This window comes from Schistocerca cancellata, chromosome 12 (assembly GCF_023864275.1).
Source record: "Schistocerca cancellata isolate TAMUIC-IGC-003103 chromosome 12, iqSchCanc2.1, whole genome shotgun sequence".
Classification (NCBI taxonomy): domain Eukaryota; kingdom Metazoa; phylum Arthropoda; class Insecta; order Orthoptera; family Acrididae; genus Schistocerca; species Schistocerca cancellata.
In genome coordinates, this window is record NC_064637.1 from 80,047,585 (window position 1) to 80,075,421 (window position 27,837).

The window sequence follows — 27,837 nt, forward strand, 5'->3', positions numbered from 1 at the left end:
ACTTACTAGCCCATTCTCAAATCACAAGCTTTGTAATTAACAGTAACTAGTAACACAACATTGTGCCAGAAGGCATGAATAGCTTTGTACAATGAAGACTGTGAGAAACACAGTCTGACTTTTTTGTACAAAGCCATTCATGCCTTTTGCAACTCATGCAGCTGCGACGGACAGAATTAAAATTTATCAAATTTTCCTCGAAATAATTTTTTGTTTATCTTTTGCCACGCCTGACGCCCTGAGATCCTTAACCATTTACGGTGAAACTGGTTTCATTTCCAATAGAACTTTTCAGAACTATATTTTTAAGAAATCATTTCAGATTTTTGATCATTTATTTGAAGCAATAATAGAATGGTATGCGAGTAGACAAAAGAACAAGAAAAGTCGACGAAACCGAAACACACAAATCACAAATTGTGAAAGATGTCCGCTGAAAAACTCCTAACAGATGTGAAGAAGAGGGCAGAAAAAAAGGCGAAGAAGACTGCAGATGAGACAGAATCGTAACCAGCATGCTGCCAGCCAGTCTGTAACGAAAACAGATTCGGTTCTGTTTGTTAATAAAATAACATTTACTGCTGCCGTTCACCTGGTTTTCCTTTATTTCCTGCCCGGAAATTTTTGGGAAATCCCATTATCAATCGCTTTTTTTCCGTGTCTTATGGCACCTTTGGTGTGATGTTTGCGGTGTTTGAGCTGCCGATTTTATTCCGGTGCCTTTAGGATTTTTTGTTACCCTCTCATGCAGAAACACAAAGAAACCAACAGTCGCTGTAACTGTTATTGTAAGTTTCTGTTTGTAACGTAAATTGTGGACTTTCGGTACCATATTAGATGTACTTTTTGTTCCGTAAATCTAGAGACAGAAGTTCCTCAACGATGTAGAACATGTCCTAAAATAATACGTAAAGGATACTTACAAGAAAAAATAAAGATATATGTTATTGTCCCTCCTCATGCATGTCGAGTAAGTTGAAATATATTAAACAAGTTTTCTTTTTAGGTGTGATAAAAGACTAATTACGAAACATGTAAATCTACATTAACACTGAAGTGCATACGATGATTCTTATGCTTTGTTATAACGCTTGATCAAGAGAAAATCATTTTAAAACACTTATTTACATTTATCACTTAGCTGGACCAGAGATACGCAGATGTCAATTTTAACTAACATTCTAGTTACCTGGTGTCGTTAATAAAGTACATACCGGTCAGTTCTAATAAATTCGTCAATAGAACAGGACCCTTTAAAGTCTTAAACTGAACTTTATTAGCAGCTGAACTCTTTATGCCTAGTGGCAAATGATTGGAAGTATGTATTCTTGGACAATGGACTCCTTTATAGACTAAACTGACTTCAGATCTTTGTGATGTTTACTCTTATCTCTAGTACTGATTCCATGAACTGAGCTGTCGGTTTGAAAAACGATTCCATAATAAATTTCATTAAGGGATAATTGCACTGGAAAGCAGTACTTCGTATTCCCAGTTCCCTGAACAGGCTTCTACAACACGTTATTGAGTTCATACCACAAGTAATTCATAATACACGTTTTTGGACTCGCAAAATTTTAACTTGTACGAGATATTCCAAAAAAATCATCCTGTAAGGGAAGTATGCAAGCTCTTTCTACTTTTATAATACGTGCATCTCACGACATCCGGATTGCAAATAAAGATTTTTTTTAGACGCTTCAGCAGTTCCGATATATTCCCCTTTCAGTAGAGTATAATATAGACTCGAAATCTCAAGTACTTAACCGACAAATCAGTTCTACGTGTCTCTCGTGATATTTTAGACATATAGGACAGGACCTCTTACAAATTCTCAGTTGCATGTGGTGTGTATTTTCAACTTTTAGTAACAATTAATTAGCCAGGAGGCATTTATTAATGTCCATGAAATTGTATTAACGAATTTATCTTACACTACGCTTGATTTGCTATTTATCGAAAATGCACAATGTGTATGAGTTTCTGCATAAGGGCACAACAAAAAACTGTAATGTATTTACTCGCACTTTGCAAACATCACGCCTAAAAATGACAAATACACTACAATAGGAACTTGATGATGGAAATTATGGAAATTATTTCTCAAATAGCTTCGTGTAGATAATAAAGGATAATCGTAAGTGGCAGCAGCAAATGTTATTTTACAGCAAACAAAACGTTTACAGTAAACAAAACCATTTTTATAGCCGCAAGCTTTCACCAACAATTTTTAATGGATAAAATAAAAAAGAAGAGTAATTTGTTGCTGATTGCCAGAAGCTTATTTTCCACACCACACGTGTATTACAAAAGATCCTTATTTCGCAGTACTGCAGTTTTTAAATACCATATTTGCATCGACATTACAGTGTAATACAATATCTTTTGGTAATTGATAGTGAAATTTCTAACTCTCATTTCTTCTCACATCGTGACGTAGAACATGGCAGAATTAATTTAATCTAGCTTCGAATTTTAGTGTTAAGTTGGGATTTGATTCTAAGTTTATAACGAGGAAACAAAAAAGTAAGATTGAAAAAAATTTTTCGGTCTCACGTTGTTCCACTGTACCTGAAATCACGTCTTGGTTGCCGAATACTTCATCAGTGCTGTGTTTCTGCGTAGTTCATACCGTTAATTTAATGTGACACAGAGTCGTGTACTTAGTGCTTAGAAGATTTCTCGTGCAGTACCTTCACAAGTGCTTCTAGTATCTGTTAAAATATGAAATGCTTTCCTTGACAAGTAATGAAAGCCGCGGAAACTTCTTATACCAATTCCTCCCAGTAGTATTATAGTATTGCTCTGTCACCTGTGTTGTTGATTCGTTTCTTCATTTTATTCATTTTTTTCTATAAATACTGACAGTACCGTATTGACGAAGACAATTTCACACGGTTCCTTTTGAAGGCTTCGTAGTTACGGTGTGATATATTTTCAGATTAATCGTACCGTTTAAACTGATCTTCTTGCTTCTGTGGACAGCAGTATATATTTATGCTGTAACAATTGCACATTAGCGGATCTGGAAGTGTAAAGGGCGTTTCGTAACTGTTGCGTTGCCGCGAGAAGTCGCTATTTGACGATGCGCGATGCTGTCATTTCGGGTCGCGTTTTCACCGACCGGACGCGAGAACAAGAGGACGCACTCGTACGCGGGAGTGGTACGAAAGACGCGAGTGAATTCAACGCGCGGAATGCGCCGACAACGTTTCGGTACAGCTCGAGCGCGGAATCGTCAGGAGAGAGAGAGGATTTCCGACGCCGTGCGCGCACGATGTCCGCGAAGCGTCGTGTTTGACTGAGGCGGAAGCGGCGCGCGTCTGGGCGACGCCACAGTGTGGGAGGTATTGGGGGGGGGGGGGCGGAAGGTGCGAGCACGCCGACGCCGACGCCAGGAGAGGTGGGGAAGTGGAGGGGGTGGGACGGGAGGGGAGGGCGTCGCGGGGCGGTGACGTCAGCAGTCGGCGCCCCCTCCAGCGGCGGCGGGCTGGATGCACCTCTTTGCTGTGGCGAGGTAAAGAGCTACGCACTTGGTAGGGCTAAATTAATCCCGCCTATCTCAGCGAGCAAAAACTTTTGCCCTCCACCGAGGGAATCTCTGGCTGCTAAATGGTCAGTGTCTAGCCTCGCAGACGAAATTCTGCTTTCAGATCCGAGACTGCTTTCCTTGACAACATGCTGTGCTGAGCACGCAATAAAACATGATACAGAGAAATACAGGGTTATTACAAATGATTGAAGCGACTTCACAGCTCTACAATAACTTTATTATTTGAGATATTTTCACAATGCTTTGCACACACATACAAAAACTCAAAAAGTTTTTTTAGGCATTCACAAATGTTCGATATGTGCCCCTTTAGTGATTCGGCAGACATCAAGCCGATAATCAAGTTCCTCCCACACTCGGCGCAGCATGTCCCCATCAATGAGTTCGACAGCATCGTTGATGCGAGCTCGCAGTTCTGGCACATTTCTTGGTAGAGGAGGTTTAAGCACTGAATCTTTCACATAACCCCACAGAAAGAAATCGCATGGGGTTTAAGTCGTGAGAGCGTGGACGCCATGAGATGAATTGCTGATCATGATCTCCACCACGACCGATCCATCGGTTTTCCAAACTCCTGTTTAAGAAATGCCGAACATCATGATGGAAGTGCGGTGGAGCACCAACTCGTTGAAAGATGAAGTCGGCGCTGTCGGTCTCCAGTTGTAGCATGAGCCAATTTTCCAGCATGTCCAGATACACGTGTCCTGTAACGTTTTTTTCGCAGAAGAAAAAGGGGCCGTAAACTTTAAACCGTGAGATTGCACAAAACACGTTAACTTTTGGTGAATTGCGAATTTACTGCACGAATGCGTGAGGATTCTCTACCGCACAGATTCGCACATTGTGTCTGTTCACTTCACCATTAAGAAAAAATGTTGCTTCATCACTGAAAACAAGTTTCGCACTGAACGCATCCTCTTCCATGAGCTGTTGCAACCGCGCCGAAAATTCAAAGCGTTTGACTTTGTCATCGGGTGTCAGGGCTTGCAGCAATTGTAAACGGTAAGGCTTCTGCTTTAGCCTTTTCCGTAAGATTTTCCAAACCGTCGGCTGTGGTACGTTTAGCTCCCTGCTTGCTTTATTCGTCGACTTCCGCGGGCTACGCGTGAAACTTGCCCGCACGCGTGCAACCGTTTCTTCGCTCACTGCAGGCCGACCCGTTGATTTTCCCTTACAGAGGCATCCAGAAGCTTTAAACTGCGCATACCATCGCCGAATGGAGTTAGCAGTTGGTGGATCTTTGTTGAACTTTGTCCTGAAGTGTCGTTGCACTTTTATGACTGACTGATGTGAGTGCATTTCAAGCACGACATACGCTTCATCGGCTCCTGTCGCCATTTTGTCTCACTGCGCTCTCGAGCGCTCTGACGGCAGAAACCTGAAATGCGACTTCAGCCGAACAAAACTTTATGAGTTTTTCTACGTATCTGTAGTGTGTCGTGGCCATATGTCAATGAATGGAGCTACAGTGAATTTATGAAATCGCTTCAATCATTTGTAATAGCCCTGTAGACTACAAGAATGGATCCGTCTGCTGCATACGCCCGGTGTTTAGGCAACCATGCTAACTCCGCTGTATCGCGTGCAACCTCGGTGCCCCGTGGATACACCACTTTGTACGGGAACGAGGTTTTCCACATATTTTGAAACCAAAGTTCCTTGAAATAAATAGCTTCGTTGATTGGAGGTGAAATCTTGTACTAATTTTGAATACACACAGATAAGCCAAAACAGTATGACCACTTCCCACCGCAACGTTATATGTCGCCTGGCTGCATTGCGCTCGCGTGACGCGTTAACAAAGGCAGCCGAGCAGACACTGACTGGTGATCACCCTAGCGAATATATGGACTGCTGATGGGGAAATCCATTGAAATAAACGATTTTCACAAGAGGCAGATTATTATTACGCGGAGCCTGTGGACATCTCGAAAACGCCGAACCTGATCGAACGTTCACCTACTGCTGTCAACATCTACTGAAAGAGGTAGATGAACAGTGAAACCAACACTGGACGCTAAATGGTTGGACGTTCATGATTCTTCACAGAACGTGGGGTTCGGAGGCTTGCCTGCTCTGTAAAGTAGGATTTATGGTGATTTGTGGCGTCTCTGGCGGAAGAGCACAGCGCGGGAGCACACACCAATGTTTGGTGGCACACCGTTCATCTTACGCTGTCGCAAATGCAGCGCCGCAGCAGACAACCCCTACCTGTTCACTTGTCGACCAAACGACATCGTCAGTTAAGATTGCAGTGGGTACCGAACCTTCGGGATTCAACCGTCGATCACTGGAAAAGTGTCAAAAATGGTTCAAATGGCTCTGAGCACTATGGGACTCAACTGCTGAGGTCATTAGTTCCCTAGAACTTAGAACTACACTCCTGGAAATGGAAAAAAGAACACATTGACACCGGTGTGTCAGACCCACCATACTTGCTCCGGACACTGCGAGAGGGCTGTACAAGCAATGATCACACGCACGGCACAGCGGACACACCAGGAACCGCGGTGTTGGCCGTCGAATGGCGCTAGCTGCGCAGCATTTGTGCACCGCCGCCGTCAGTGTCAGCCAGTTTGTCGTGGCATACGGAGCTCCATCGCAGTCTTTAACACTGGTAGCATGCCGCGACAGCGTGGACGTGAACCGTATGTGCAGTTGACGGACTTTGAGCGAGGGCGTATAGTGGGCATGCGGGAGGCCGGGTGGACGTACCGCCGAATTGCTCAACACGTGGGGCGTGAGGTCTCCACAGTACATCGATGTTGTCGCCAGTGGTCGGCGGAAGGTGCACGTGCCCGTCGACCTGGGACCGGACCGCAGCGACGCACGGATGCACGCCAAGACCGTAGGATCCTACGCAGTGCCGTAGGGGACCGCACCGCCACTTCCCAGCAAATTAGGGACACTGTTGCTCCTGGGGTATCGGCGAGGACCATTCGCAACCGTCTCCATGAAGCTGGGCTACGGTCCCGCACACCGTTAGGCCGTCTTCCGCTCACGCCCCAACATCGTGCAGCCCGCCTCCAGTGGTGTCTCGACAGGCGTGAATGGAGGGACGAATGGAGACGTGTCGTCTTCAGCGATGAGAGTCGCTTCTGCCTTGGTGCCAATGATGGTCGTATGCGTGTTTGGCACCGTGCAGGTGAGCGCCACAATCAGGACTGCATACGACCGAGGCACACAGGGCCAACACCCGACATCATGGTGTGGGGAGCGATCTCCTACACTGGCCGTACACCACTGGTGATCGTCGAGGGGACACTGAATAGTGCACGGTACATCCAAACCGTCATCGAACCCATCGTTCTACCATTCCTAGACCGGCAAGGGAACTTGCTGTTCCAACAGGACAATGCACGTCCGCATGTATCCCGTGCCACCCAACGTGCTCTAGAAGGTGTAAGTCAACTACCCTGGCCAGCAAGATCTCCGGATCTGTCCCCCATTGAGCATGTTTGGGACTGGATGAAGCGTCGTCTCACGCGGTCTGCACGTCCAGCACGAACGCTGGTCCAACTGAGGCGCCAGGTGGAAATGGCATGGCAAGCCGTTCCACAGGACTACATCCAGCATCTCTACGATCGTCTCCATGGGAGAATAGCAGCCTGCATTGCTGCGAAAGGTGGATATACACTGTACTAGTGCCGACATTGTGCATGCTCTGTTGCCTGTGTCTATGTGCCTGTGGTTCTGTCAGTGTGATCATGTGATGTATCTGACCCCATGAATGTGTCAATAAAGTTTCCCCTTCCTGGGACAATGAATTCACGGTGTTCTTATTTCAATTTCCAGGAGTGTAGTTAAACGTAACTAACCTAAGGACATCACAAACATCCATGCCCGAGGCAGGATTCGAACCTGCGACCGTAGCGGTCTTGCGGTTCCAGACTGCAGCGCCTTTAACCGCACGGCCACTTCGGCCGGCCGGAAAAGTGTCGGCTTTTCGGGTGATCTACATTTTCGCTGCACTAGGTCGCTGGTCGTCTCCACAAACGCCTTCGTTGAGGTGAACAGCGGTTCGAACGTGCAGCGCGCTTCGGAAGCAGGCTGGTGCAAGCAATATTATGCTACGGGAGACATTCCTCTGCGCTTGCGCGGGACCTGTGGTAGTAATCGAGCACACCCTGACGGCTGCGAACCATTTGCATCTCTTCATGCTCGATGTCTTCCCCGACAGCGATGTCATCTTTCAGCAGCACGACTGTCAGTGTCTCACAATCGTCCAACAGTGGTTTGAGCAGCGCAATAGTGAACTGACGTTAATGTCTCGACGACCAAATTCGCCTGAAGTGAATACTATGGAACCCATCTGGGTCGCTATCAAGTGCCATCACCGTGTACAAAAACCACCAGCCCGCTATTTACGTGAATTAGATGATGTGTGCTTTGACGTCTGACGCCACATACGTCCTAGAGGTGGTGGTGGGTGGTGGTTAGTGTTTAACGTCCCGTCGACAACGAGGTCATTTGAGACGGAGCGCAAGCTCGGGTTAGGGAAGGATGGGGAAGGAAATCGGCCGTGCCCTTTCAATGGAACCATCCCAGCATTTGCCTGAAACGATTTAGGGAAATCACGGAAAACCTAAATCTGGATGGCTGGAGACGGGATTGAACCGTCGTCCTCCCGAATGCGAGTCCAGTGTGCTAACCACTGCGCCACCTCGCTCGGTATTACGTCCTAGAAACTCTCGGATTAGTGATACGGTGAATCAATGTATTTCGTTCGAAAGATGTAAGCTGATCGTCATGTTGTTTTGGCTCGTCATTGTAAATGAACAAGCTTTATTACCAGTGGTTCTGTTCTGCTGTTTACCCGCCAGAATAGTCGAAGGCGCGAAAGCGCTGCTTCCTGGACTCGGGTAGGCGCGCCGGTCCCGGATCGAATCCGCCCGGCGGACTCACGACTATGGCTGGTGTGCTGGGCGGCCTGGATGTAGTTTTTAGGCGGTTTTCCGCATCCCCCTAGGTGAATTCCGAGCAGCTCTCCACGTCACGCCTTAGTTACATGCCTAGGAGACATTTGCAAAACGTTCGCACTATTTCATGGCTTATACTAGACGCAGACAGCTGGGGTCCACAGATTCCGTCCCGAGGCGTACGCTGTGGCGACAGCAAGGGCATCCGGCCACCCTCTGACACTAAAATTGCCACATCCACAATAACAAATCAAATGGTTCAAATGGCTCTGAGCACTATGGGATTTAACATCTGTCATCATTCCCCTAGAACTTAGAACTACTTAAACCTAACTAACCTAAGGACAGCACACACATCAATGCCAGGGGCAGGATTCGAACCGGTGACCGTATCGGTCACGCGGTTCCAGACTGTAGCGCCTAGAACCGCTCGACCACGCCGGCCGGCACCACAGTAACACAAATGGCCCCGCGTTGAAGTGGGACAAAGGCCTAAAGCACATGACGACGATGAAGTCTGTTCTTTTGTTTATCGACAAAAATCGTCCACAACATAAAAGTTTAATCATTACGTAAGATGATTTATTAAGGAGCAAGTCTTATTTCGTAAGTATTCCACACAGGCTCCGTGGCGTTCCAAGATCGTGAAAGCCTTACTTGGCGTTATGATGAGCAAAGTAATTCGAGGCGGGAAAAACCTGCACGAACCGCAGGGTCACGGTATTCCAATGACCAAAAGATTACACCAACAATGTATGTATTGGTTAAAAACAGTCTTGATTGCAATTTTAGTTTTTTATTTTTCAACGACGCGTTTCGCCTCATTTAGGCATCTTCAGGTTATCTTTTCTAGATGGACGCGAGAGGCACCAAGATCTGCATAACTACCTGAGTACTACTTGATCCCCCATCTTACTCTATTACTCGCTCCTGTGAACGGGAACAAGTTATGCAGATGCTGGTGCCTCTCGCGTCCATCTAGAAAAGATAACCTGAAGATGCCTAAATAAGGCGAAACGCGTATCTGATCACATCTTGTAATTAAAGGCACAGTAAAAGCCTTCTTATAAATGAGAGTTGATGAGCCTTGGCTTTGGAACAAAGGGTGTTCAAAAAGTTTTTCGCAGTCTTCCCTACTTTTTTTCCTCTTTGCAGAAGGAGAATTAAATTTTTCCTGAACATACTTCGAACATTTAGCTATACATTGAGCCTAGTTAATGTAGCCTCCATCAGATGTAAAGCATCTGGCCCAACGCTCTTTCCATGATGTAAATGCACTTTGGTAAAATTGTGGGGATTGACTTTTACACCATCGCTTGAAAAAAGGGAATAAGGTCTTTCTCACTATCAAATGTTTTACCGCGCAGGTAAAAATCAGACGGAACCAAGTCCGGACTCTAGGGAGGATGAGGAACAATTTTCCAACCCATTTTCCTGATTTTCTCCTGCGTATTAAGGGCTGTATGTGGTTTGGCATTGTGATGGTGTAGTCTGATGAGGTGACCCTGAAGCTCTGGTCTGTGGGTCTTGGTGGCACGTCGCAGCTTGTCCAGTGACAAACACAAACAGCCCCTGTTAATTGTGGAGTCAGGTACCCAAACGTCAATGAAAATGACACGACACTGAACCCAGAAGACGGAAGCCATCACTTTCGGCCTGCTGTTCGTGAAGGTCTTGGTTTCTTCTTCCGAGAGGAAACCGGGTGACGCCACTCCATGCATTGGGTTTTGCTCTCAGGTACAGACAAAAACAATCATGTTTCATCCAGGGTAATGACGCCGTCAAAACACTGTTTACACTCTTCAGTAAAGGTGTACAAACTGTCAAACGGCTCTGAGCACTATGGGACTTAACATCTGAGGTCACCAGTCCCCTAGACTTAGAACTACTTAAACCTAACTAACCTAAGGACATCACACACATCCATGCCCGAGGCAGGATTCGAACCTGCGACCGTAGCAGCCACGCGGTTCCGGACTGAAGAGCCTAAAACCGCTCGGCCACAGCAGTAAAGGTCTTCACGAGACTCTCGCACAGTTTCTTCCTCATCGTTTTCATTTCTTTTGTCAATAATCTAGGTACCAAACGTGCACAGATTTTTCTGTAGCCTGGTGGTTGTACCAGTGATACCACATTACCCAATGACAAACGACTCATTTCAGCAAGCTGTCGTGTCGTCACACATCTGTCATTTTGGATGATTGATCAATGGTCTCCTTATTCACATCGCTCACTGCCGTCGATGGTCTACCGCATCGTGGATTGTCCAGTAGAGAGAAATCACTTTCTTTAAACCTCTGCAACCACCGCTGGAGGCTGCTGCGATCCACTGTATCCTTCCCATAAACAGGAAGCAACTTCCTGTGAATCGATGTGGCAGTGTCATCACCGGTCTTGAAGCGGAACTCCATCACCGACCGTTGTCACAACCTGACATCTACTTCACGGTCCATTACGGTTCACCCGTCAATAAAAGAAAATACGTTTATATAACAACTTATAGCTAAATTGTTCCAAGTATTTTCACAATAAATTTCAATCTCCTCCTGCAAATAATAATAAAAATTAGAAATGACTGTGCAAATCTTTTTGAACGTCCTTTGTACAAGCTGTGCTCTTCTGCAGACGGAAGAATTATCAATGAGTCGGGGGCTTCTCGGAGTAGAAGACCAGCAACGAAGTAAATGTATAAATTGCCGGCCGTGGTGGGCAAGCCGTTCTAGGCGCTTCAGTCCGGAACCGCACGACTGCTACGGTCGCGGGTTCGAATCCTACCTCGGGCATGGATGTTTGTGATGTCCTTAGGTTGGTTAGGTTTAAGTAGTTCTAAGTCTCGGGGACTGGTGACCTCAGATGTTAAGTCCCATAGTGCTCAGAGCCATTTGAACCTCAGATGTTAAGTCGAATAGCGCTCAGAGCCATTTGAACCAAATGTATAAATTAACTTAACCCTCGCAAATTCCTGTATTCTTTTTAGGCAGCCATCATTTATTTTCTGTGGTGCTTTTAGTTGTATGAGCGTTAGGCCGTGGTCAGAGACATGTCTCCCAATACAGGAGACCATCTCAGAGCTTATAAAGACTTCGTTAGTTGAATTTAGAACTCAAGTTTGATTGTACACAGTAACATATACACAACGTCGTCTGTAAAATCAACCACATTTTATAAGGACAAAGAATTAAAATAGCATTCACAACAGACAAGTCTACACAAAATAAACTTTCCAAAACGAACGAAGAATTAGTCATATTACATGCTAGGAGGTACAGAGGTTTGACAGAAGCAGGAAAACAACGCGTGAAATACAGGCTTGAACATAAATACAGACGCTAGCCAGGCCTGCAAGTTGTGGTGTTATATTGGCACCTGTGCAAAGTCTCAGTACTTTGCAAGTGTCAGTCTCTGTCAGAACAGAGTTCTGTGTAGTTGCGAGTGTATTATGTTGGAACACAGTGAATTCGAACGTGGGTAATTTTCTGTTTTCGTCTGTTGGATGCTTCCGTAAGTAAAGGAGCCGATGTGTTTGTTGTTTAAAGAGACAGAGTGCGGAAGATGTGTGCCGCATGGAGGGAAAAGGTGTAGCCGTGGTCTAGGGGCAGCGCCTTTTATTAGGAATCAAAACGTCCCCGGTCCCGGGTTCAAACCCCACCACCGCCTAGGCTTTGAATAAAAATCATCAGCATTGGCGGCCGAAGACTTCCGGCATAAGGTCACCCTCACTCTGCCAACGGCCTTGTCAGAATAAGGAGGAGGAGCGGGCTGAGGTTCAGGGCATTCTCTCGTCCCCCCGTAAAGGCGGAACAATCAGGAATGATAAACGGCATGAAGACCCAGAAGGGAATGGAGACCAATACGTTAAAGACACGTAACGTGTATCCACAGGACATGTGGCCTATAATTGAGAAGTGTCATGATCATCTCTCCATTGGCTAAATATTGCTGATTTTCTGGAGGGGAGCGGAGGTGACCATAAGAAAAAGACTGAATAACCAAGTAAAGGATAACGTTCTACGAGTCGGGGTTTGGAATGTCAGAAGTTTGAACGTGGTTGCGAAGCTAGGAAATCTACGAAGGTAAATGCAAAGGCTCAATTTAGATGTAGTAGAGGTTAGCGAACTGAAATGAAATGAAGGCACGGATTTCTTGTCAAATGAGTATAGGGCAATATCAACTGCAGCAGAAAATGATATAACGGGAGTAGGATTCGTTATGAACAGGAAGTTAGAGCAGAGAGTGTGTTACTGCGAACAGTTCAGTGATAGGGTGTTGTCCTGAGAATCGACAGCAAACCAGCATAGACAACGATAGTACAGATATACATGCCGACGTCACAAGCAGAAGAAGAAGAGACAGGTAAAAAGTATGAGCATATTGAACAGGTAATTCAGTACGTAAAGGAAGATAAAATTGTAATAGTCATGGGGGATTGGAATGCTGTTGTAGGGGAAGGAGTAGAAGAAAATGGTTACAGGAGAATATGGGCTCGGTATTGGGAATGAGAGAGCAGAAAGACTAACTCAGTTACGCAATAAATTTCAGTTAGTAATAGCGAATACTCCGTTCAAGAGTCACAAGAGGGGGAAGTATCCTTGGTAAAGATCGCGAGATACGGATAGATTTCAGTTACATTACGTCACGGTCAGACATAGATTCCGAAATCAGATAGTGGATTGTAAGGCGTACCTAGGAGCAGATATAGACTCAGATCACAGTTTAGTAATGAGCCTGTGGGTAACAGGAGAAATACTTCAGATGATCGATGAAAATGGTTCAAATGGCTCTGAGCACTATGGGACTCAACATCTGAGGTCATCAGTGCACTAGAACTTAGAACTACTTAAACCTAACTAACCTAAGGACATCACACACATCCATTCCCGAGGCAGGATTCGAATCAGGGACCGTAGCGGTCGCGCGGTTCCAGACTGAAACGCCTAGAACCACTCGGTCACACCGGCCGGCGATCGATGAAAAAACGAAGTACAAACTTTTCAAAGAAATTCAGGAATACTAAAATACAAGTCGCTGAGGAAGTGCAGGAAAGCTAAGATAAAAATGGCTGCATGAAAAATGTGAAGAAACAGAAAAAGAAATGGTTGTCAGAAGGAGTGACAGCATATAGGATGGCCTTCGATGAAATTAAAAGCAAAGGTGGTAAGATTAAGACTGGAATGGAAATTCCACTGTTAAATACGGAGGAAAGAGTGGATAAGTGGAAAGAGTACATTGAGGGCTTCTATGAGGGCAGTTTTTTCCACACGATTCCTACGGTTTTGACCGGATATGCCATCATCCAGACGAGCTGCTGCTCGAAACTTAGATCGAGTTCTTCGCTTAATGTTACAATGATTATCGCGGAACAATGTACTGCACAGTGTTAATGTAGCGCAAACTCTTGAACAGTGTACTGTATGGGTGCGTGTAGTGACAAGGTGTGTGTGTGTGTGTGTGTGTGTGTGTGTGTGTGTGTGTGTGAGAGAGAGAGAGCCAGATACTACCCCAAGTTCTGCTTCGTGTACTTTCCGCAACATCGCTTCGGGCACGAAGAAGCACACCACTTGTGTGTAACTTGGAAACGTGCGACGTGTTTGACGGTGCGGTAATTAGCGATACATGCTCGGCTAATAAATTGGGGAAGCTTACAAGGGTGGGAGCAACTGTACTGCTAGCGGTTCAGCGCCGCTGGGGATTTATCGTCGGAGTACCGGTAAAGTACAAGGCCTAACAACCACCACCTTAACAACAATAGAGCACCTATGAAAGCACAGTTGGAAATCTCTACTTTTCTGCATGTCTTTTTACAACTCCTACCTTTTGTGGTGGTAGAACTTGAAAGGACTGTAGTTCACTGGACATAAATTTTAGAACAATTAATGCTGAGTGGTACGTACTATTTTTTAATACTACACCTCATTGATGAACTCAGTGAGAACAACCAATAACGTCGCACCCTTCTTTACTATGACCATGCCACTTGGCACATATCACATTAAACAGTTAATGTGTCAGCCGGCCGGAGTGGCCGAGCGGTTCTAGGCGCTTCAGTCCGGAACCGCGCTGCAGCTACGGTCACAGGTTGGAATCCTGCCTCGGGCATGGATGTGCGTGATGTCCTTAGGTTAGTTAGGTTTAAGTAGTTCTAAGTTCTAGGGGTCTGATGACCTCAGATGTTAAGTCCGATATAGTGCTCATAGACATTTGAACCAGCCAGTTAATGTGTCATTGCCCATATTTATACGATTTATCGTCTAACGACTTTTTTTTATTCCCTTATGCCAAACGAAAAATATGCGGTCAGCAGTTATCGTCTCTAGTATCCGCTGGATCCTTATAAAAATGATTTCTTCAGATAGCAACAACAGGAGGGGAATAAACGTTTGCTGAATTACGAACTTTAAACATGCTGGGATAATTGCGGGTCATCAACGTCTCATAATCAGTACCACGAAAAACCAGCCAAATCCCAAATTTCACTGTTTTTCATTTACTCGATGGCTAGTTTCAATCAGGGACCCATTTTCAAATCATCATGCCAGAAAGTCAAAGTAGTATTTCCAAAAATACAAAAAGCATGCGAGAAATATATACATTTGAGGAAGTGCAAGTTAACAGTTAAAGCACATACAGAATGGTCCCGGCCAGAATAGTAAATAAAAAAAATCAAATTTGCTATTTCGGCTGATTTTTCGGTGTACTGGTTTCCTGAATTATTTGATAGACATATATCTGTACACAATATAAAACAATGTCGCCCGCTATGTTTTCCTGTTAGTATGTTGAGGCTAATCTCAGGAACTACTGTACGGATTTTGATACGACTTTCAGTTACTAGGACACTGCTTCACGACGAACGTTCGTATATACAGTTTACTATCGCTTCACCAGATAAAAATATTCCGGCTATAGATAGTGAGCACTACCAATGCGAAGCCGACATAGGTGGCTACAGTGCGTACAAATTGTAGGAGGATATTTTTTGAGAAACAATAAGACTATTTCTAGTAAAATGTGATTATCCCTTTTTTAAAAAGAAAAAGTGCCCTCATACATTCGAAGAAACTGAGCCTCTTGTTTTCTTCAGCGAAGTTTAAAAAACGCGCAATACACCACACGTGCATAAGTGTCTTAGTTAATCTACTCCAGTTAATCGCAAGCAGTTTACATATTCTCTGTAGTCCGTACTACAGCAGAAATTAGTTTCTTAAGCCAATGCGGAATTCTATGCACCACTCATATAATGTTAATATTCGTGAAGAATAACGATGAATTGTAAGATAGTGTAAAAGCAGCTGACGTCAATGCGTAGTCGCAGAATGCGAGTCTATTTCGTAATACTCATTTAGATTACCTCTTTGCTCAACAAGTGGTTTCCGCTTTTCAAGCCATTTTCTAGCTTTATAAAAAGCGCATGAATTAAGGCCACGAAACGGAAATACAACGTCGCGAACGTAAATTAATGCAAAGATAGTTACAAAAGGTGTCACGTATATGAAAATTGCAACATATTCATATGACATGCCTACCTTAGTTCTAGTTTACCAATTTTGTAACATTTCAGTTCTTGGGAGCCATAAGCTTCATTCCCAAGTTTCACAGCTTAGTTAAATGAAGATCCAATAGCCGATGCATGGCGACCATAAAGCAGAATGAGGTACGAGCAACAGATGTTACTCCAAGTACCGTTTGGTCATAATTAAACTGCAGCTACTCTCACAGGTCCTGTGTGGGCTGTAATTATCGTATGGCACCGAAACTTGGTAGATATTCTAAGGCGTTAATGCGGAGCCGACTTAGGCCAGGAAAAACAATTAGTTCCAATTTTGGCCACCAGGTGCAAATCTGGCATAGTGGATGCAAGAAAGACGTTTAGAAATGCTGCCATATGTAATGGATAAGGAACAGGACGTGTACAGAAAAGATTGTACAAGTGAGAATTTGTTCAATATGAGCCCTGGAGATGTCGACGAAATGATGTACAGCTCCACATTTCTACCCGGTGGCAGAAACTGGAACTGATTTTTTTTTGTAGTCTAGATCAGTTCTGTATTTCTACCAAACTCCACTGCCATACTCACTGGACCTCACGAGTTACTGCACTTCAACTACCAAGAACATGTACTGGAAGAAACTGCGCCAACGTAATAGCCTTGGGATCTGATTGGCTGCTACAATAAGACATCGAGGGAACATCCTTGGGCGGACGGGGTGGCAGAGCGGTTCTAGGCGCTACGATTTGGAACCGCGCGACTGCTACGGTCGCAGGTTCGAATCCTGCCTCGGGCATGGATGTGTGTGATGTCCTTAGGTTAGTTAGGTTTAAGTGGTTCTAAGTTCTAGCGGATTGATGACCTCAGAAGTAAGTCCCATAGTGCTCAGAGCCATTTGAATCATTTGATCATCCTTGGGCCAACACGCCAAATTTCGTATTTTAGTGTATCAAGTATAACTAAAGTATGATTCAGATTTTGTTTATAATAATAGTAGTGATCCGGTTAACACTGACGTCTCACCACATAGTCAAGACGTCATTCTTGTATCAGTTTTTGAATAGCGAGAAGGAGCCGAATCATTTCACGCCTCATAGGCCCGGATAAGTGGTTGCTGTTTGATAGTACAGTTGTTAGTGAAGGAGCGAACGGTAAGGTTAAATAGATTTTGTTGCACATCCAAATTTATAGCTCTACAACCAGTGCAGAGCATATTTGAGCTTGGGAAGAGTAATTGTCAAATATTTTCAGTAACGTTCACCATATTAATAGTGTGCCAGGACTAACGTTTGTGAATATAACGATGACTGGTAACCATATGTGTGACTCGTAGAAGCACGTTTCTAGCTGCTCAAATTGTGTTTTTTATTTTGTCTGATGCCATTTGCAGAATACAGAACAGAAGGTATCCAAGAAAACTTGCGAAATTATTTCAGAGAACTTATGTCTTGGGCAGTTCATTAGTAGATACAGTCGCATTAATGTAACCACCACGTACACTATGTGATCGAAAGTATCCGGACACCCCGAAAAACATACTTTTTCATATTAGTTGCATTGTGCTGCCACCTGCTGCCAGGTACTCCATATCAGCAACATCAGTAGTCATTAGACATCGTGGGAGAGCAGAATGGGGCGCTCCGCGGAACTCACGGACTTCGAACGCGGTCAGGTGATTGGGTGTCACTTGTGTAATACGTCTGTAAGCGACATTTCCACATTCCCAGGTCCACTTTTTTCGATATAGTGAAGCAGAAACGTGAAGTGACACGTACAGCACAAAATCGCACAGGCCGACCGCCGACAGTTGAAGAGAGTCGTAATGTGTAATAGGCAGACATCTATCCAGACCATCACACAGGAATCCCAAACTGCATCAGGATCCACTGCAAGTGATATGATAGTTAGATGGAGGTGAGAAACCTTGGATTTCATGGTCGAGCGGCTGCTCATAAGCTACCACATCTTGTCGGTAAATGCCAAACGACGCCTCGCTTGGTGTAGAGAGCATAAGCATTGCACGACTGAACAGTGGAAAACCGCTGTGTGGAGTGACGAATCACGGTACACAATGTGGCGATCCGATAGCAGGGTGTGGTTATGGCGAATGGCTGGTGAACGTTATCTTCCAGCGTGTGTATTGCCAACAGTAAAATTCTGACGTGGTGGTGTTATAGTGTGGTCGTGTTTCATCGAGGGGTCTTGCACCCCTTGTTCTTTTGCGTGGCACTATCACAGCACAGGCGTACACTGATGTTTGAAGGACCTTCTTGCTTCCCACTGTCAAAGAACAATTCGGGGATGTCGATTGCATCTTTCAGCACGATCGAGCACCTGTTCATGGCGCTCGGCTTGTGGCGGAGTGGTTACACGACAGTAACATCCGTGTAATGGACTGGCCTGCACAGAGTCCTGACATGAATCCTACAGAACACCTTTGAGATGTTTTGGAACGTCGAATTCGTGTCAGGCCTCACTGACCGACATCGTTTCTTCTCCTCAGTGCAGCACTCCATGAAGACTGGGCTGGCATTCCCCAAAAAGCCTTCCAGCAACTGACTGAACGTATGCCTGCGAGAGTGGAGGCTGTCATCAAGGCTAAGGGTGGGCCAACACCATATTGAATTCCAGCATTACCGATGACTTGAAAGTCATTTTCATCCATGTGTCCGGATACTTTTAATCACATAGTGTATGATCGACGTCCAAGTGGAGTAACCACTCACAAAGGGCAGGTGACAGCAGTAGCAGTGGAGGAGGGACGCAGAAGATAGTACAGTTGCTTTTATAAAGCTGAAACCGAGTGTTGCATTGCCATGCGTGGCAAAATGGTGCTATCCAAAATCGGCGCCTAGGCAAATGTGGAACGGCAGGAGCCATAGACGACAGAGATGAATGACAATTTGCGGATATGTGTACTGGCGTATAGACGTACAACTGTTGAGGAAATGACGGCGCAGATCAACTGAGGGGCTACCAGCAGTATTTTCTACACAACCGTTCAGCGCACACTGCAGTTTATGGAACTCTGCAGCAGGCACCTATATCATTCGCCCATGCCGACTACTGTTCATCGGTGACGGAGGCTGAAATTTACATGCCATCACCGAAACTGAACGTGAGCTGAGTGGTGACACGTAGCCTTTTCAAATTACTCACGCTTTGTTGCTCGACTGAACAGATGACCCTTGATGTCTGAAAGCAAACATCCTGCAACTCTCAGGGAGCATTGTGGTCTGGGGAGTGTTTTCCTGCCACTTCCTGGATGATGTCATCGTTCTGTAAGGCACTATGGCTCAACACATGTATGTTTCTATCCTTGGTGACCATGCCCAACTCTACATATAATTTGTTTCTCCTCGGCACCACGATATTTACCAGCAGGATAATGCAACATGTCGCACAATTCGCAGTGTATGTGTGTGGTTCGAAGAGCACCAAGACGAAATCACGATACTCCCTTGGCTACGAAACTCCCTGGATTTAATCCCAATCCAAACTCTGTGGCACCAGTTCTATGCCGGCCAGAGTGGCCGAGCGGTTAAAGGCGCTACAGTCTGGAACCGCACGACCGTTATGGTAGCAGGTTCGAATCCTGCCTCGGGCATGGATGTGTGTGATGTCCTTAGGTTAGTTAGGTTTAAGTAGTTCTAAGTTCTAGGGGACTTATGACCACAGCAGTTGAGTCCCATAGTGCTCAGAGCCATTTGAACCATTTTTGAACCGGTTCTATGGGACTGTTCATGCCATGGATCCTCAGCCGAGAAATTTACCACTGGTCACAGCTCTGCACTCGGCGTGGCTCCACATCCCCATCAGGACCTTCCAGAACATCGCTGAGTGTCTCCCTGCAAGTCTTGTGTTGCAGGTGGTTATTCAGGCTTTTGACGGGTGGCCACATGAATGGGACTGGACAGTGCAGCTTCACAGCAAATGTTGCAAACTCTCGATCTACCTGCTACCTGTGTACTGGGATGACATCACCACTTAAAGATCGAAGTTTGATGGATGTTTGTCGAAATACTGTGTTTTGCTTTGACAACGTAATATGCATGTCCTACTGTAAACAGTTGTATCTCGTCTGTGGTAACACAAGGAAGGGAATCGTAAATGCACTTGTTCTGACGACTGACGTACGTCATATTCATTAGCGACAACAGTGTATGTTATACACTGAAGAGCCAAAGAAACTAGTACACCTACCTAGTGTCCGCCCCAGTAGCTGAGTGGTCAGCGTGACGGATTGCCGTCCTCCGGGCCCGGGTTCGATTCCCGGCTGGGTCGGAGATTTTCTCCGCTCAGGGACTGGGTGTTGTGTTGTGTTCATCATCATTTCATCCCCATCCGGCGTGCAGGTCGCCCAATGTGGCGCCGAATGTAATAAGACCTGCGCCAAGGCGGCCGGACCTGCCCCGCGAGGGGCCTCCCGGCCAATGACGCCAAACGCTCATCATCATCATCACCTACCTAGTACAGTGAAGGCCCCCACGAGCACGCAGAAGTGCCACAACACGACGTGTCATGGTCTCGATTAATGACTAGAGTAGTGCTGGAGGGAGTTGACACCATGAGTATTGTAGAGCTGTCCATAAATCCGTAAGAGTACAGCCGGCCTGTGTGGCCGAGCGGTTCTAGGCGCTTCAGTCTGGAACCGCGCGACCGATACGGTCGCAGGTTCGAATCCTGCCTCGGGCATGGATGTGTGTGATGTCCTTAGGTTAATCAGGTTTAAGTAGTTCTACACTACTGGCCATTAAAATTGCTACACCACGCAGATAACGTGCTACAGACAAGAAATTTAACCGATAGGAAGAAGATGCTCTGATATGCAAATGATTAGCTTTTCAGAGATTTCACACAAGCTTGGCGCCGTGGCGACACCTACAACGTGCTGACATGAGGAAAGTTTCCAACCGATTTCTCATACATAAACAGCAGTTGACCCGCGTCAACAACAAACGATGTTGTGATGCCTCGTGTAAGGAGGAGAAATGCGTAACATCATGTTTCCGACTTTGATAAAGGTCGGATTGTAGCCTATCGCGATTGCGGTTTATCGTATCGCGACACTCCTGCTCGCGTTTGTCGAGATCCAATGACTGTTAGCAGAATATGAAATCGGTGGGTTCAGGAGGGTAATACGGAACGCCGTGCTGGATCCCAACGGCCTCGTATCACTAGCAGTCGAGATGAAAAGCATCTTATCCGTTTGGCTGTAACGGATCGTGCAGTCACGTCTCGATCCCTGAGTCAACAGATGGGGACGTTTGCAAGACAACAACCATCTGCACGAGCAGTTCGACGGCGTTTGCAACAGCTTGGACTATCAGCTCGAAGACCATGGCTGCGGTTACCCTTGACGCTGCATCACAGACAGGAGCGCCTGCGATAATGTACTCAACGACGAACCTGGGTGCACGAATGGCAAAACGTCATTTTTCCGGACGAATCCAGGTTCGGTTTACAGCATCATGATAGTCGCATCCGTGTTTGACGACTTTGTGGTCAACGAACATTGGAAGCGTGAATTCATCATCGCCATACTGGCGTATCACCCGGCGTGATGGTATGGGCATTAACGGTACTCTGAACAGTGGACGTTACGTTTCAGATGTATTACGATCCGTGGCTCTACCCTTCATTCGATCCCAGCGAAACCCTACATTTCAGGAGGATAATGCATGACCGCATGTTGCAGGTCCTGTACGAGCCTTTCTGGATACAGAAGATGTTCGACTGCTGCCCTGGCCAGCACATTCTCCAGATCTCTCACCAATTGCAAACGTCTGGTCAATGGCGCCCGAGCAACTGGCTCGTCACAATACGCCAGTCACTACTCTTGATGAACTGTGGTATCGTGTTGAAGCTGCATAGGCAGCTGTACCTTTACATGCCATCCAAGCTCTGTTTGACTCAATGCCCAGGCGTATCAAGGCCGTTATTTCGGCCAGAGGTGGTTGTTCTGGGTACTGATTTCTCAGGATCTATGCACCCAAATTACGTGAAATTGTAATCACATGTCAGTTCTAGTATAATATATTTGTCCAATGAATACCCGTTTATCATCTGCATTTCTTCTTGGTATAGCAATTTTAATGGCCAGTAGTGTTAGTTCTAGGGGACTGATGATCTCATATGTTAAGACCCATAGTGCTCAGAGTCATTTGAACCACTTTCTTTATACAGAATGGTGTGCTGGACTTTGGCTGTTCAGTATAAAACGTCAAATCCAAAACACCTTCAGCCATCTACATTTCCAGTTTTATTTTAATTTTGTTAAGAGTTTCGGCGCTACTCTAACAGGCTTCAAGTGATGATCGAAGGAACGGCGTGAAGAAGTCTTCGGATACCAGTGACCGTACGATGGGCTCTATTTTGATTGTGCGAGAGGTAGGATTGTTCCTGCTCGTCCGTCTGCATCTACATCTACATCTACATTTATACTCCGCAAGCCACCGAACGGTGTGTGGCGGAGGGCACTTTACGTGCCACTGTTAGTTAAAGTTCCAGCCGCGTATGGGTCGCGGGAAGAACGGCTGCCGAAAAGCCTAACCTCCTCGGGAGGTATAAGTAGGGGGAATCAATATATTCGATACCTCATCCAGAAACGCACCCTCTCGAAACCTGGACAGCAAGCTACACCGCGATGCAGAGCGGCTCTCTTGCAGAGTCTGCCACTTGAGTTTGCTGAACATCTCCGTAACGCTATCACGGTTACCAAATAACCCTGTGACGAAACACGCCGCTCTTCTTTGGATCTTCTTTATCTCATCTGTCAACCCGATCTGATACGGATTCCACACTAATGAGCAATACTCAAGTATAGGTCGAACGAGTGTTTTGTAAGCCACCTCCTTTGTTGATGGACTACATTTTCTAAGGACTCTCCCAATGAATCTCAACCCGGTACCCGCCTTACCAACAATTAATTTTATATGGTCATTCCACTTCAAATCGTTCCGCACGCATACTCCCAGATATTTTACAGAAGTAACTGCTACCAGTGTTTGTTCCGCTATCATATAATCACACAATAAAGGATCCTTGTTTCTATGTATTCGCAATACGTTACATTTGTCTATGTTAAGGGTCAGTTGCCACTCCCTGCACCAAGTGCCTATCCGCTGCAGATCTTCCTGCATTTCAAAAAATGGTTCAAATGGCTCTGAGCACTATGGGACTTAACATCTGAGGTCATCAGTCCCCTAGAAAGAACTACTTAAACCTAACTAAGGACACCACACACGTCCATGCCCGAGGCAGGATTCGAACCTGCGACCGTAGGGGTCGCGCGGTTCCAGACTGAAGTGCCTAGAACCGCTCGGCTACAACGGCTGGCTCCTGCATTTCGCTACAATTTTCTAATGCTGCAACTTCTCTGTATACTACAGCATCATCCGCGAAAAGCCGCATGGAACTTCCGACACCATCTACTAGGCCCTTTATATATACTGTGAAAAGCAATGGTCCCACAACACTCCCCTGAGACACGCCAGATGTTACTTTAACGTCTGTAGACGACTCTCCATTGAGAACAACATGCTGTGTTCTGTTTGCTAAAAGCTCTTCAATCCAGCCACACAGCTGGTCTGATATTCCGTAGGGTCTCACTTTTATCAGGCGACAGTGCCGAACTGTATCGAACGCCTTCCGGAAGTCAAGGAAAATAGCGCTGGGAGACTGTATCTAATATTTTCTGAGTCTCATGAACAAATAAAGCGAGTTGGGTCTCACACGATCGCTGTTTCCGGAATCCATGTTGATTCCTACAGGGTAGGCCTGAAGATGGTGTGGTGTAACGCCGAAACTGGAGGCGAAAATAAAATAAAATTGGGAATACAGACGGCTTTAGTTGTTTTTGATTAGGCATATTTTTGGTGTGGAACCGCCCGCGGGCAGAGTGGAACCTGTCTGCCCTCTGCCAGAGCAGAGACAGCCTCTTGGCGTGGTCCTCCAGACCCGCCGCGCGTGCAGACCGCCCGCCTTTGACGCAACTGCCGCTCGCCAGTCGTAAACTAATTCTGGCCACTGCGGCCAGAGAGTACTCCGACTAGAGAAGCTCAGCTCTCTGGCTGGTCTCTGCTCGGAACAGGGGAGGCTGCAGGCTGCAGGCTGTCAGAGGACCGCCCTAATTCCCTCTGCGTCCTTCCTCTTCCAAGCTTCCTGTCCGTTTCGCAACATCACTCCGTTTCGGGACACTGCCCGATGGTCCCAATAAAAAGAGGTCACAGCTACTTCCTGACATTCATCCTCCAGTGTCTGCCTCTGCTTTCGTGTCGTGTTTCAGCTAAGCCTGAAAATAGACGAGGTTCATTCTATAACTCAAAAACATTTTTCTCCAGACATTCATTTTTCAAATAATCGGAAAAATCTTTTTATCCATTTCACTGACGAATTCATCCATGTCTAAGGGACATTATGTTATGTGTCGACAGAAGTGCCGACACAGTGTTATTTAGAAGGGCCGAATAGGCACGCTATAAGCTCACCCAGAATATCGTGAAGTCTGAAACAGGATGCTCAATGAATGCTAATAAGAAAAGTACGTTGCTTTGGGAATACTTAACTTTAATCCATCCTTTTTGGTATACATCGTTTATGGTGAATACAAGTAACACACTCTCCAGATATGGTTAACTGCGCCTTGCTAGGTCGTAGCTATGGACTTAGCTGAAGGCTATTCTAACTGTCTCTAGGCAAATGAGAGGAAGGCTTCGTACGTCTAGTCGCTAGCAATGTCGTCCGTACAACTGGGGCGAGTGCTAGTCCGCCTCTCTAGACCTGCCATGTGGTGGCGCTAGGTCTGCAAGTACTGACAGTGGCGACACGCGGGTCCGACATGTACTAATGGACCGCGGCCGATTTAAGCTACCACCTAGCAAGTGTGGTGTCTGGCGGTGACACCACACATTATAATTCAGACTTGGCAAGTAATATATTCTTGTAGATGTTTTGGTAGCGAACAAACTTATTTATTGTGACACGTTTCGGTACATCATCTTCGGAAAATTGTGACAATAAGAGACAATGCAAAAGTCGTAAATAGGACATCCTAGGATAGGTTGTTGTTGTTGTTGTTGTTGTGGTCTTCAGTCCAGAGACTGGTTTGATGCAGCTCTCCATGCTACTCTATCCTGTGCAAGCTTCTTCATTTCTCAGTACCTACTGCAACCTACAGCCTTTCATCAATTAATTTCAATATCTCTTCTGTTACCCAAGGACTTCTATTAGCCCTCGTCTTTTTACCTATTTGCTCCTCTGCTACCTTCACTATTTCATCTCCCAAAGCGACCCATTCTTCTTCTATTGTATTCCTTTCCCCCATTCTTGCCAATGGTTCCGTAATGCTCACCCTAAAGCTCTCTAAAACTTCTGGTTCTGTCAGTTTACCCAGGTCCCATCTCCTTAAATTCCCACCTTTTTGCAGTTTCTTCAGTTTTAATCTACAGTTCATAACCAATAGATTGTGGTCAGAGTCCACTTCTGCCCCTGGAAATGTCTTACAATTTAAAACCTGGTTCCTAAATCTCTGTCTTACCATTATATAATCTATCTGACACCTTCCAGTATATCCAGGCTTCTTCCATGTATACAACCTTCTGTCATGATTCTTGAACCAAGTGTTAGCTGTGATTAAGTTATGCTCTGTGTAAAATTCTACCAGGCGGCTTCCTTTTTCATTCCTTACCCCCATTCCATATTCACCTAATATGTTTCCTTCTCTTCCTTTACCTACTATCGAATTCCAGCCACCTATGACTATTAAATTTTCGTCTCCCTTCACTATCTGAATAATTTATCTCATCGTACATTTCATCACACTCTTCGTCATCTTTGGAGCTAGTTGGCATATAAACTTCTGCTGCTGTGGTAGGCGTTTGCTTCAGGTGTATCGTTGCCATAATAATGCTTTCACTATGCTGTTCGTAGTAGCTTACCAGCACTCCAATTTTGCTATTCATTATTAAACCTACTCCTGCATTACCCACATTTGATTTTGTATTTGTAACCCTGTATTCACCTGACTAGAAGTCTTGTTCCACCTGCCACCGAACTTCACTAATTCCCACTGTATCTAACTTTAACCTAACCATTTCCCTTTTTAAATTTTCTAACCTACCTGCCCAATTAAGGGATCTGATATTCCATATATCCTAGGACAAATGACAAAGGAAAATAAAGTAGCAGCAAGAATGAAACTTGCGCTGAAAAGTAAATACTTACAAAATGGTCAAAAATGCTCAAACTAGCAAGCAGTTCAAGTAAAATACAGAATCCCATCCGAGACCTACACAGTAACTCCAATTTCAAAAACTGTTCACCATGAGATCTCACATGCCAAACTGTCCTTCGCAGCAACATCGTGAACGTCATAAACCCAAGCGGGCGCCAGACTGCTTTGATATCAGAGACTGGAAACATGACGTATTGACATAATAGGATTTACAGTTTGTAGAATATAATCGTAAAAATCCTTCATGATATTACATCAATTTTTACAAATAGCGAATCATGTGTGATGAATAAAAACTTATTATGGCATACAGACACCGTAATGTGTAATCAACGACATAGAAGTTTACAGTTTGTGAAATAGAATCGCATTTTTTTTCAATGTTTCACCAATATTTTTGTATCATTATGTACATGACTAAAGCCTATTATGACATACAGACACCGCAAATATGCTGTAAGCACGATGTCAAAGTAGTCTAACGAAATACCATAATACATACTGAAGGCCAACATTCTAGGGATACCAAATTGCAGATTGCAATTATTTAATAAAAAGGAATAAATATTAACCGATTGTATGTACAAAGGGGCTATGACTCGAATAAAAGCAAACCTTTTTTATGGACAACAGGCACCATAACCGTATTAAGACGCTGTAAGCAAAGAGACACAAATAGTTAAATGTATGCTGACAGACATCATGTTAGCCAAAACCAGCCACAAATGGAATTGTATCGTGAAGACAACTGGGTATGGAGTGTTCACCTACTGTCTAGACAACACAGTTACTGCCACAGTTTTCTGGAAATGATGTATGGAAACGTGTCACGAGAAATAAATTTGTCTGTGACCAAGACATGTTTTATTAAGGTAACTAGCGCTAAATGATAAATCTTTCTTGTTTTCTTTATTTTTACTACAACATACCTCTGTCTCAAGTTACAAATCAACAATTTCGGGTCCGCAGCTCGTGGTCGTGCGGTAGCGTTCTCACTTCCCGCGCCTGGGTTCTCGGGTTCGATTCCCGGCGGGGTCAGGGATTTTCTCTGCCTCATGATGGCTGGGTGTTGTGTGATGTCCTTAGGTTAGTTGGGTTTAAGTAGTTCTAAGTTCTATGGGAGTGATGACCATAGATGTTAAGTCCCATACTGCTCAGAGCAATTAGAACCATTTTTTGAACAATTTCGGAATAAATTCTTAACCAAACTTTTACCATTTCATTTTTGCTATAAATACCGTTTATTCGTAAGTAGCAGAGAGAAGGATAGCTATGTAGAATTTAAAAAATTTTGTGTATGTTACCAGCCCCTTCCTAGATGGTTCACTGTTTCCAGTTTTTAGGAAATCTATTAAGACAGTGATTGCATATGTGAAGAAAGAGATTATCCGGTAACGCCCGATAAGTATGCAACACACCTAACGTACTGGTAATGCAGGTACAACCTTAACTGACCAAAGCTATTAGAAAAGACACCGTTCTCTACACTTAGAGTACAGTAGACCAAGGTAGTCTTACAACTCTAGTGAGGAGAAACGGCCTGAGAAGATGATGGAATGGATTCCTAATAACAGAAGTCAAAGAAGATGCCCGAAAACAACATGGGAAGTCGTACTCAGAAGGGCTATGTCGAAGAGCAATATG